This window comes from Struthio camelus, chromosome 1 (genome assembly GCF_040807025.1).
Source record: "Struthio camelus isolate bStrCam1 chromosome 1, bStrCam1.hap1, whole genome shotgun sequence".
NCBI lineage: Eukaryota > Metazoa > Chordata > Aves > Struthioniformes > Struthionidae > Struthio > Struthio camelus.
The window spans coordinates 104,839,516-104,851,583 of NC_090942.1; the positions used below are offsets into that span (position 1 = coordinate 104,839,516).

General features: G+C 38.8%; 1 protein-coding gene across 6 annotated transcripts in view; it reads left to right on the forward strand.

Annotated features, from left to right (window-relative positions):
* The window catches only part of EPHA6 (EPH receptor A6), a 536,080-nt gene that overhangs the window by 203,124 nt on the left and 320,888 nt on the right, over positions 1–12,068 (forward strand). The window lies entirely within an intron of this gene.

Here is a 12,068-nt window from a genome sequence, read left to right on the forward strand (position 1 = left end):
TGCTGATATGTTAATGGGAAGTAATTATTCCAGTGAATTGAAGCTGAAAGTCAACATGTATATTCATTAATTCAGAATAAGCTTTCCCATTGTTAATTGTGGTTAGGATATCTATTTCCAGAACACAGCCCTACAAACTCCTCGTATGGCTTTGCCAAAATCACAGCAACAACATTTTTGGATTTTTTAACGAGAATCAACCTTATTTTCCTAATACCAGCTTTAAGAGTCCCAACTGAAGGCAGGTTTCTGAAGTGGTGACTTTTTTTAAAGCATTCTAGTATAGTGCCAATAATGATATTGATGTTAAAGCATACTGAAAATAAAGATAGCTGCATTAAATTTGTTTCTGTAAAAAATGTCACATTGCACTCAATGCAATGGACAACAAGAGCAGCTGACAGTATTTTCACTTACTGTAAATGTAAAATATATTTACTCTTTTATAAATTAATTTCACCTGTAATTCTTTGCATGACAAGAATTCTGCAAGTCAAGAAATAACATCTTTTTTCTACATTGATACTTCTTTTACATTTATTTATGACAAGCTTTCATTCAGCTTCATTGTTAACGACATGTCATTAAGGATACCCATAACTAAGGGTGGGCTTTTAGTTCAGATGTAATTCAAATGTGCCTGGGAGAAACTGGAGCAAATGTTTTTTCTCATTAGTATTAAGCTATTTATGTGAAGGGTGTGCAGACTGAATTCTCATTTATGTATATTAATAAAACTGCGTATTACTAATACCCTCATATGACCAATAAAATTGCAATTACCTATGTTCCCAAGATGTTTAGAAGCTCAAATGTTAAAATGATCTCTGAAATTCAGTCTGCCTCAGTAGTTGTTCTGATTCTCTTAAATTTAGAAATAGAGTTGGATGTCATTACTCTAGATGAAGCCAAAGTTTCATGGCCAGGCTAGTTCTAAATCTTGTTTTTAATGTGCAGTATTTTATTTAATGTGCATGGGATGGTGAATTTCCTCTGAACTCTAAATTTACTCTTTCCTCAGTCTAACAGACCTATTAGATATTTTTAAAATTTCTTATCAGGATAAGTAACGTCAGCATCTGAAATATATCTTCCGTCAAAAGTAATGAAGGAGTTTTAAAAAGGCTGTGAGTTCTTCCCTGAAGGTTACAGCTACTTTACTGAAAAAGTAAAATTATGTTCTCTCTGGATAACAAAAATGAGCCAGAACTTGTAGTGAAAAATACAATTAGCTTGTGACTTTTTAACCATATTTTTAAACATTTTTATAGCTCAACTTTTTTATAAGGGGTAGATTTTTTCATTCAACAGAAAATGCATTTTCAGAAAGCATACCCTCTCATTTTAGTGAGCTTTGCAAAGCAACCATCTCCCAGTGGCATCTATATTACACAACTTATCTGTAGTTTATCAGGTATTTATTAGATAGAAGTCTGAAAATATTGAATGTTTCACCATGACCATACCTGTTTCCTGTTCTAGATTTGTGAGTGAGAATGTTAGTAGTGTAAGAGTAATTAAAAATTCCAAACTGCTTTGCTTTGTTTACGTAAGCACCCATTTTTACTAAAAATAAGAAGGAAGGGTCTTCTAGGCAGAAATTAGCAGCCATCCCTTCACCTAAAGACGCAAAATGAAGACATTCTCCTTGCTGCTCTTGAGGCAGAAAAATCTCCTTCAGTGATTTCTCAACTTGTAGACCCTTAGATATCACTTGGGGGATCCACAAAGCATTTGGAAAGAAAGAAAAAATTGAGTAATTTTGCTACTAAAACAAAAATTGAAGTATTTCTTCTCCTGCAAACCAGGAAATAATAACAGTGATAAACAGCCAAGGTTTAGCTTAATGTCTGGTTTAGATTTTTTCCAAGGAGTCCTTGAAATGTTTGCCGGTATTATATTTTAATGTTCAGGTGTTGTTCTTCCTAGATGTGAATAGGCTGAGAAACTCTGTTCCGCATCATCGTATCACCCGCTGTATTTCATTGCTGTTTTATATAGATCCTTGTAGTTGAAGTCCCCGGTAGCTTTGAATTGTTGGATGTAGGCTACATCTGTGTTGTTTAGTGTGAGCTATTCTGTTCCTGGGAGCAAGGACAATACTGGCGAAACGGGTAGAGGGGAAGGATTCTGCATCCTGGGCTTCCTGGGGAGAAGGATTTAATGAATTCCATGTGTTTGACCGTCTGCTGGGCCAAAAAGACAAATGGTGAGGAGAGTACCCTGAACAGTATTTGCTGTGAATATAAATCAAAACACTGTTGCACCTTCTTCCTGTTTCTTTTGCCTTTTAAATGGAAACTAAATGTCTAGGAAAATGGCTTTTAGAAAGCATGGATTAGAAAATCTGAAGATTGCTTTATTCAAGGAGCTGAATCCTAGTTTCCTTTTTTTTTTTTTTTTTTGGCTAGTGATTAGCTTTGGGAGAGCTACTACAGAGAATGAAGTTGTCTGTTGCATATTAAGGTAGACAGACCACTTGATGAGCTTTCACTTTTCCACTGAAATAGCGTTGAGTGTTCAAGCCTCTATGTTAACCTATGCTTATTGCAACTGCTGTGTCATTACTGTGTATTTTCAGATGTCTCAGCTTTGAAAAGAACTGCATGGAATAGTATACTACATAATTGATTCCCAATGTGGGTGTTCTCAGAATTTGTATAATATCCAGTAGGAACGCGTATGTTGGGATAACGGTACTGTTTAAACTTTTCTCATGCCGCTTCTATTCTGTAAATGCTGAGGTGAGGATTTGTTTGTTAAAAGAAAATAGTGAGCTGATTGCTGAGACAAGCTTAAATTTGAAATGTGGAAAGCAAGGAACAGACTGCATATTAAACAATGTATTTTCTGTCAGTGGAAAATAGTAACAGAAGGATTTTCAGTTGAAGAAAATCATATGAGTAATGTAAGTAGGATCTAAAATTGCTTGCTATTTAAAACAGAAAGAAAATAACAAATGCAGTTGGCAGATCTCTCTCTAGTAGCATTATTTCACTAAGAAGGACCAAACAGGCAGATGGATAACAGTATATATCTGCGACCAAATATGCCACTTGTTTTTGCTCTACATCCCTGACTGTATAAATTTCAGAAAACTTTTATCTTTTAAAAAACAGTTCAGCAAATGTGTCAGCATCCCACTTCTAAATAGTTTGTGCATTAAAAAAGGGCTCAGCTGTGGAGCTTAAGGAGTGCATGAAAACTCTTGAAAGACAAGCTATGGCAAACCGTTGCCGTCATGACACCTCACGCAGTTCTTTTGTTTCAAACAAAATATGTTAATCAAAATTGTTAAGTTTATGAAGTTTCTTGAAATGACAAACAATGACATAGTATGATTAATAGTAGCTTGACTCATTCCAAGTACTCCTTTTGGAAGCACGAGTTCCCGTTTTTTGACTGATTGATTGAAGGACTCTTTTAAGACTGTCTGGAATAAAAAATCCATGTTGAAAGGTGGTTTCATTAGCCTGAGAGGTTCAACTGCACCTACAATTAAAAATAGTATCAACTTTGCTATTTAAAATACGTTATATGAGAAAATAGCTTGAGCTGCCCTATGATTCTGTTGTGCTCAGGAAAATTTGTACAATACACAACCAGTATTTAAAAATGTCTGTTTTCTGTGGCTGCCCTTCTGAATTAGAGCTGAACGTTTAAAAACATTAACATATACCACCACTAAACTATTTTTAGCTGTTGATACAGCTAAAACCAAACCAAACTAGACCCATACTGGAATAAGAATGTGACTGTGGTTTTCATACACGTTGAAAGTACTCAGTTTTTGCTAGAAATACCTGATCCAGGAAAATCTGTGGTTGCTATCAATAGCTAACATAGTGCTTCTAGTGTTAAAAGATCTTTAGAGTAAGAAACCATACTGACAGTGTGTATGATTATCTTTTCTGTTCCTGAAAACGGTCTCCCTCTAGAAAAGCTCCTATTGCTAGCTTCTCTGTCATGTATGTACTCTTGGTGTGGAAGTTTGAAGGCTGCTTTACTGCTCAGTACAGTATTTTATGGGTAGAATAAACAGGTTGCTGGAAGTACAAATCTGCCTTGCAAATGTTGAAACAGCTGAAAGCCGGAAGAGGTGCAGAGTCAACAGCAATTCATATTAGCATGCCCAGCAAAATGGAAATGCAAAAAAGCAGTATGTCAGCGAGGCTCGGTAATTAAAACACTTTGAGGCTAATGTTGGCAAATTCATCAGTTGAGAAATTGCCAGGCAGTCGCCCAGCCAGTGCCGACAAAGCTGCACTTTTCCGTCCATCACACTGCAACACGGAGACCAACTTTATCCCCAGGGTAGTGGCTGTCTGCCTACATTACACATCACTATATAGATGCTGTTGTGACATGACTGTGTAAACTTAGTGGGTCCTCAGGTGATGCCATACTCCGGTTCACAAGAAGAAAGGACTTCATCTGTGCACATACTGAAGGGAACGTAACTGAGAGCCTTTAAGGACCTTCAGTTTCTGGGGTGCCCAACTTGTGGTGTGCAGCAGCTTGGAAAATCAGTTCTTAAGTACTCTCAATTCCCATTGACTTAATGTGAGTGCAGCTTAACTGTTCTCTCTAAGAATCCCATAGCTGCAGTATCCGAAGCTAAAAAGATTTTTGATTTCGATGTGGTATGCCATATATGTGAAACTGAACTGAACTGAAGTTATAAGGATAGCTACCAAAAAACAGGGGATTTGTTATGACTCATAGATTAATCTAAAGGCAGTTTGTACGATAGTTTATAGATTATATATGGGAACAACTTCTGACATATTTGCATTTTAAATTGATCTAAAAATTTTTTTTAGATGTGTTTCCAGTCCCCATTATTATTGTTATTATCCTAGTTTAAGATCTGTTTCAAGCTTTTAGCCTAGTAAACAGTATGTGCTATCAAAGAATCAATTTTTATGCCAAGTAGATAGTGACAGGAGGGAGCAACACACCAAGTATGCTAAGATCCACTGATAAATTACAAGGTGAAAAGGGAGGAGAGTAACTTTTGACCATCTAGGTCACAGTAATTTAAGTTACCCATTAAAATATTTTCCCAAGGAAAAAAAAAACAAATTGTTTTTCTTTATATGACTTCAAATATAAAAGTTATTTCTTTATACTACTGTAACATGGGGCTTAACATTTAATAAATCAGTCATTTTGTAAAATTACGTTAGTGAAACGTCATATTGGCAGAAACTTGGAACATATGTTAGAAGTATTAGAGTAAGAAAAATCTCTTACAAATAGCTAGATTCTTCTGTCCAAACATACTATACCTTAAAATATCTCCTACTTATTAGCTTAGGCCGTGGTAACAGAGGATTGTTCTCAGGGAAGGACAGAAATGCAGCTGGTGTTCTCTTCCTCTTGCTGTTTTCCAGCACGTTGTATCTGTTCATGTTGTTCATTGTAAGAGTTCTCTTACTATGGAAACCATTTAGTGCACCAGGCTATGTAGAGGAAGTAGAAGTTAACGCAGTAAATGTAATTGGAATACATGTAAATTCAGTGAAAGGTGATAAAACACTCCTGAAATTCCATTCACAGCTGGGAATGGATGTCGCTTTAAATTCTGTCCTTTTTTTTTTTTAATGCTGCCAAGAATGACTGACAATTTTACCATATGTATTTTGAAAAAATGATTAAAGACCTCTGAGATATGGAGATCTGCAAACCTGAGCACCTTCCAGAACCACAAACTGAGCTAATATCTCTCACACATTTAGATCTTGTCACGGATACCTCTGGTGACAATTGCAACCGCTTCCCCAACTAGCCCGCAAAAGGCTTGTCGTTTCTACAGTCTTCACCAGCTGAAAAAATTCTTCCGCTCTTGTCCCCTACTGCAGTTTCAGATCATTGAAATTGTCCTCCACTCATTTGGTTCAGCTTGGCCCTGGCAGCGATCGCACGTTTATTCTTTGTTAAATACACAGGTCTAAGCAGCAGCCAAGTGACACTCATCAGATCATTTCAAGCAGTCAGCTTAGCAGGCCTTATCTGGAGGCTGGAAGACTCCTTTCACCTCCCTCCCGCACGAAAATAAATATGGTCCCACCCATCAGAATTCTGACTTTGATTTATGGGAGAAGTTTTTGCACAAAAAGAAAGCGTGAAATCAGTTCAGTTTATCTCTGGTTTTGGAGTGCTTTGCTTATGACTTACTGAGATTGATTTTTTTAAACCTGTCTGGCACTCACTTTTCTCATTGCTGTTAAGGAGGGGCCTAAGACTGGCTAAACCTAAACCACTTTTTTTCTTGAAGGTAAAAGCAAAGTTGTTACTTAAACCGCTAAAAGCTCAAGACACATGGAGGTTACATATGTCTGCAGGAAGGAGGTGGAAATGTTAAGTGAGCGTCAGCTAAGCTTCAGTCCCTGTTAAGTCCCCAGGAGTGGGGAGTAGTGGAGAGCTGATTTTCCAAAGTTTTGCGAGTCACACCTGGGGTGCCCCAGAAAGCGCATAGCCTAAAAGCTCCTTATCCCTATTTTCAGCGTGCTGATCCATCCAAATATTTACTTTGTCTTTCCCTGTTTCTTCTCTGGGTCTGATGTAGTAAACAGAGGCTCTCCCCGACAGTGCAGTGCTTCTCCACCTCGCCCCTCTGATCCTACCCACCCCCCAGGCTCATTCCCACTGATGCAGGATTCAGTTCCTTTGGAAAATACAAAAAACAACAGATGATATTCTGTGAGTTTTAGTGAAGTTACAATAGGAAAGTCCATTCAATGTTCTGGGAGCCCTCTAAAAATTATTTTTGAATTAAAAAATGCATCAGCCTGTGAACAACATAACCCTGTTTCCCGTCAACTCCCAATTACTGACATGTAGTTTTAACTATTTCTGTTCTCTCCATATGCAAAGGAGAAAAGTGGAATATGCAGCAAGCCTCAAAAGTTAATAATGTTAGATTTCCTGTAGCAGGGAAAGGAAATACCCTATTCAGCGGAAGAACCTGATCTGAAGGCACCTTCCTGTGAAAGAAGAGGCTATGGCTGGCAGGACATATTTCACTGAAGGCAATGAATTTGTTGATACTTGCTGTCTGCTGGTCTCTGACAACCCAAGCTAAAACAGAGCAGCTCCAGACATGGATGGAGCAGGCAGGGGCCTGAGAGAGCAGCTCGCAGGGCCTTGCAGGTGACTTGCTCTGCGGGAGACTGAGGAGCCTGGCTTTACCCTCCCCGGAAGGGTTTCCCTACTTTAAGCCACTTCCACAGCCGCTTTCAGGCTTTTAAAGCATGGTTGCTCTCTCCAGAACCACCTCTGCTACTGCTGCCAAATTGAATTTTCCTTCCACAACTGAGCAGCTTTGACTCGGCTGTGTTTTAGGGCATGCCATGAATTTCCTCTCAGCGAAGGGGGCCAATTCACTTACAGCGAGTGGTGCAGGTATGGAAGTGTGAGGAACAATAGTTTCGCAACTGTGGAAGTGATGGAAAAGTAGGAAGGGGAAAAGGAGAGAGAGCAGGAGCTGACGATGGGAAACAACTGAACGTTCCTGTGGAAACGAATAACACTATGAGCTAACTGTCTGTAAAATTTTGTCTTTTAAATATTATGTCAGTGTTTAGTTTAAACATGTATATGCAATTTTGGACATGCACACATAGCCAAAAGTAATAACCTTCAAAACAATAAAGGAAAAAGTAATTTAACATCTTCTTTCTCATACGTTGAATTTCAGCCCTGAGAGAATTTGAGTATCCAAATTATAAATCATTGGTGCATTACTGTTGTAAAATAAATGTGAGAGTCATAATTTGAAATGTAACTCCTGAAGGAATTGGATGATCCTGGATTATTAAAATATTTTTTATGTTCACAAATAGAACAAACAGAACAATCTATCATGATACTGGCCAACTAATATTTTAGGGCTAATTTTTTTGCTGGTTGTATTAGCAGTAGGTATGATGCCCACAATTTGGTTTCCATTTCTTAAAGGGAATGTTGTTTGATGAATGTGTGTTACTCTCAACTGGATTTTGAATACCTCTGTTTTGAGGAATAGATTTTAAAAACAATTGTTTTTATTAGAATATACTGGAAGAACTGTCTTTGTATAAAAGTTCTCCTTGAGATTCAAGTTCTGAGCTTTCTTCCAAAAAAAAAAAAAAAAAAAATTCTGCCATTTACCCTTAGTGATGAAAATGCAATCAATGAGTCTGTGCAGTAGCAAATTCAGCAATTAAAAACATCCTTAAATGAAAGTGTACATAGATAAAGCTTTGGTCAGGACAGTTAAAGCCTGTTGTTGCACTCAGTACCCCAACAGCTTTCCAGGAACAGGTGCATAAGGTCTCCGTGTAAGCAGAGGTGTAAGCCTATGGCCTAATTTTTTATTTTACTTTACACCTAGCCGTTGCCATTGAGCAGATCCTGGTTGTTTACCACACTTGAAGGCCAGGCTCTCAGTTTTAACAATCCAAGAGGATTTCTTAGTAGCTAAATTCTGTTTGAAGGAGATAGTCGTGATAGTAAAACATTTTATCGGTGTTGGTACAAATGATGGTGTTGGTACATCTAAAAGTTGATCATCAGGCACTGTGAATGACTAGCATCCTGTTTTTTCCAAAAACAGAAATGAGAAGGCTTTGCAATCAGGTAGGAAACCACCCTGGGCTGGCAGCGCCTTTCTCTACCAGCCAACATCCCGCTTGCGTTCCAGTTTAGTAAAACCATTTGTCAGGGAGTACAGGATGCCTTGAAGCTCCTCTTCAAATGAAAAGAAGAGATCAACAATTCATGCCCTGCCTAACTGAATTAGCCAATGTATCATTCAGAGAAGGTACATTTTCTTCATTATTCAAAAATGCAATAGTCTGACTGACAGTAAAGAATCTCAACTTAAGGCATATTGGTTGCAGCCATTACCCAGTGTCAAATCTTCCACTCGTCAGCGCAATCACGAAGAAACCAGCTCAAGGACAACTAGTAAAGTCATCTGATTGGTTGAAGTTAATGTTTTGTGTTACGTTAGCTGATGCAATTTGGATTCAGATTAGCATGAGGGACTATACCTCAGTGGCCCTGGGCAGACTGCAAATTTTGATACAAATTACCATTAAATTCTGCTGTTCCCCCTGAGAGAGAGAGAAAGGATCTAAAATAAAGGGTTTCAAGTGATTCCTTCTCTTCTCCCACAGAGTCACTTTACAGAATCTTTTTTTTTGCTGTGATGTTGAGGACCAACATCCTCTTATTGCTTGTACTGGGGACTGCTGGATGTCCAGCACTCTTGAAAAGCAAGGCACTAATGCAGAAGCCTAACTTCAAAGAGCTATTTTTTACAGTGTGTCCCCAATTTCATTTTAAATCTAATTTTTTTTCTATGTGATTTATGTAAACATATATAAAATACTGTATAAACATAAATTCATAAGCATATACGTTTATAGTAAATCTGAATTTATTTCCTTTTTTCCTACCATGCATCAAGCACCCACCTTGATCCAGTGTAGGCTGTTACCTTCTATGACTTTTATACTATATACATATGCTCTTATATAATATATACATACCACACAAAACTGCTGAAATACATTTTAAATTTACAGATGGATTGCAATAAACAAATCTAAGCAGCACTAAACAAAAGAGAATATCTAATTATAAAAATATATTTTCTAGAGGGTGAGCAAATTCATGTCATAGTAAAAAGAGTTGCTTTTGCTACCAGGGGCAATTTCCATTTTCATTTACAATATTATATGCAAAAGGAAAAAGCTAGACTATTCAGGTTCTTATCTTGTTGTGACGCGCCACTAGAGGGGTGAATTAAAAAAAAGCAGACTACACATATCAGAGCTCTGTGGTTAAGCCACGGAAGCACAGTACAATGACTGTTCTCGGATGCACGGTATAATGTCCTTGTCCTTTTGGGCCATCCCTCTGCTCTAGTTTTCCCCGGATTGTTCTCACCACGCTCGAGCTGCGCCAAGAGGATTCAGGTTCTCTCTGGCAGTTGGCATCAGGGGCGTCCCCGCTGATGGGTGGGTTGTCCCATCTGCAGGCCAGCTGACAGTGAGTCCGAGTCCACACTGAGGCACATGGCTTGCTTTCTTTTATCCTTCCCGGGCTTAGTTCATTATTCAGTCAATCAGTGCCAGACCGTAGTTGAACAGTGGAACAGATGGCCTCCGGCGATAGCCAACAGGGTGGTCAACAGGATGTTTAGCAGTATATTCAACAGCTATCACTACCGAATTCCGAGGTACCTAGATGCTTACAGTGTGCGTCTGCGGTGTCACTTCTTTGCTGACGAGGTTTGCTCTGCACTCATGAGGCTACAGCAACCCCACAGTGTGGTGGCTCTGGCCGTGGCGCACCCGGGGTTCCTAAACTCTTGGGGAGCACCCCAGAGCAAACCCCTCTTCCAAGGGCTGCGCCATCCAGAGTCCCATGCTTGGCTGTGTGGCGCTTATCACTTGTGTATGAGGATGACAAACTTTATGCAAATTTTTGTAGTACCTTGTGCTTTGATGTATCAATATATATTTAGTGTTATTCTGGAATACTGGAGCATGTTTCAGGTGCCAGGACAAATTCTTCTTAAGTACTTTTTGATCCTGCATTACAGTTGTGAGTGTATACAGGCAATGCAGAATTGAAACAGGGATCTTTGGAAAGTAGGACACCTCCTGTCCTTGCTGATTAATCTGTTTCAGTGAGGCTAGCAAGCGAGTATGCTGATATAGGGAAGTTCATAGGCTAGTCTGATACACAAGAATTTGCCTCTAAAGGGCAAAGGCCAAATATAGTACATTGGCAATCTTGTGACAAAATTCAGCTTAGGGAGTGAAGTATGAGGCTGCTTATGTTTGCACAGAAACTGGACAAGAAAAAAGCTTTGTCCAGTAACCACTGTCTTGTAACTTTGTCTTCTTCCTGTTCCCTCCCTCTTTGGCCTGTTTTTTTGTATACAAAGTTGATGTAATTATTGAGCAGTAGAAGCACCCTTTAGTCATGGATCATACCAGATTATTATATCGAATGCCAAAAACAGGTGCTTACAAAAAAATTTCTTTTAGGGGTTACCAGTATATCCTAAATGAAGTGTGCAAGTTAAGCATAGTGGTACACTGCTTTTCATGTGTGGTTGCAGGAGGATTCTGAAGAATAAGGTCAGATAAAAGAAATGCAAATTTCTCTCCACAGTAGCAGCCAGTGGTATTTGCATGTTGCCCTTTGCTGTCTGATGAGGACAAGGGTGTAGCCTCTTCCCACACTTAACCATTTAAAAGGTGAACACTGAAGGATATTAAAGTAGTTGCTAAGGAAAGAATGCAAACTATTTTCAGATAATAATATTAATTTAATTGCTACTTTTATGTGCTCACGATTACTGAACTGTTAAAAATGCCTTTACGCATCTAATAAGCTTCATAGCAGGAGCAGATGAGTTGTCACTGGTGCTACGAATTAGCTAAAGTATTTGCCTGTACTCGTGCAGAAAACTTTGAGCATGCCTTCATTTTTAGGCTCACTTCCACAGTAGATCAGCGGTTTTAAAACTCTGCTTAACCACTTTGTTCCTATCTAGAAAAAATATAGTTTATTTATCTGTTAAAGAAATAATGTATGTATGAGTTCACGTGCAGGGGGATTATGAATACCTAGTAGTAGTCTATGCCTGATGCCAATAAGGCTGCCCTGGAGGTTCTTCCTTTTCCATAGTCCTTCTCTTGCTGCATTCCCCTCCTGAGTCCTATGCAGGGTGATTTTTTGAAACCTCTTCACAGTCTTTTAATCCATCTCAGAAACAGGAACAGGGTTATTGCTTTGGTAGAGAGGACTTGAGGTAGGAAAAGCTCTGGGGTGGGAAAAATTACAAAATGAGGACTTACGAAATGAGGGTAGCAAAGAAATACGAGGGAGCTGAATGGCAGAAATTGCTGCAGGATTTCAGCTGTGAGGTGAGAGGTTTGGGAAGGCCTGGAGAGTTAGCATGGACACCCCCTACCCCCAGCATGTCCGCCCCAGTTTGGAGGCAAGAACTCAGCCATGAATGCCATCAATATGGCATGCTGGTATGGTACCTTTTTTTTTAA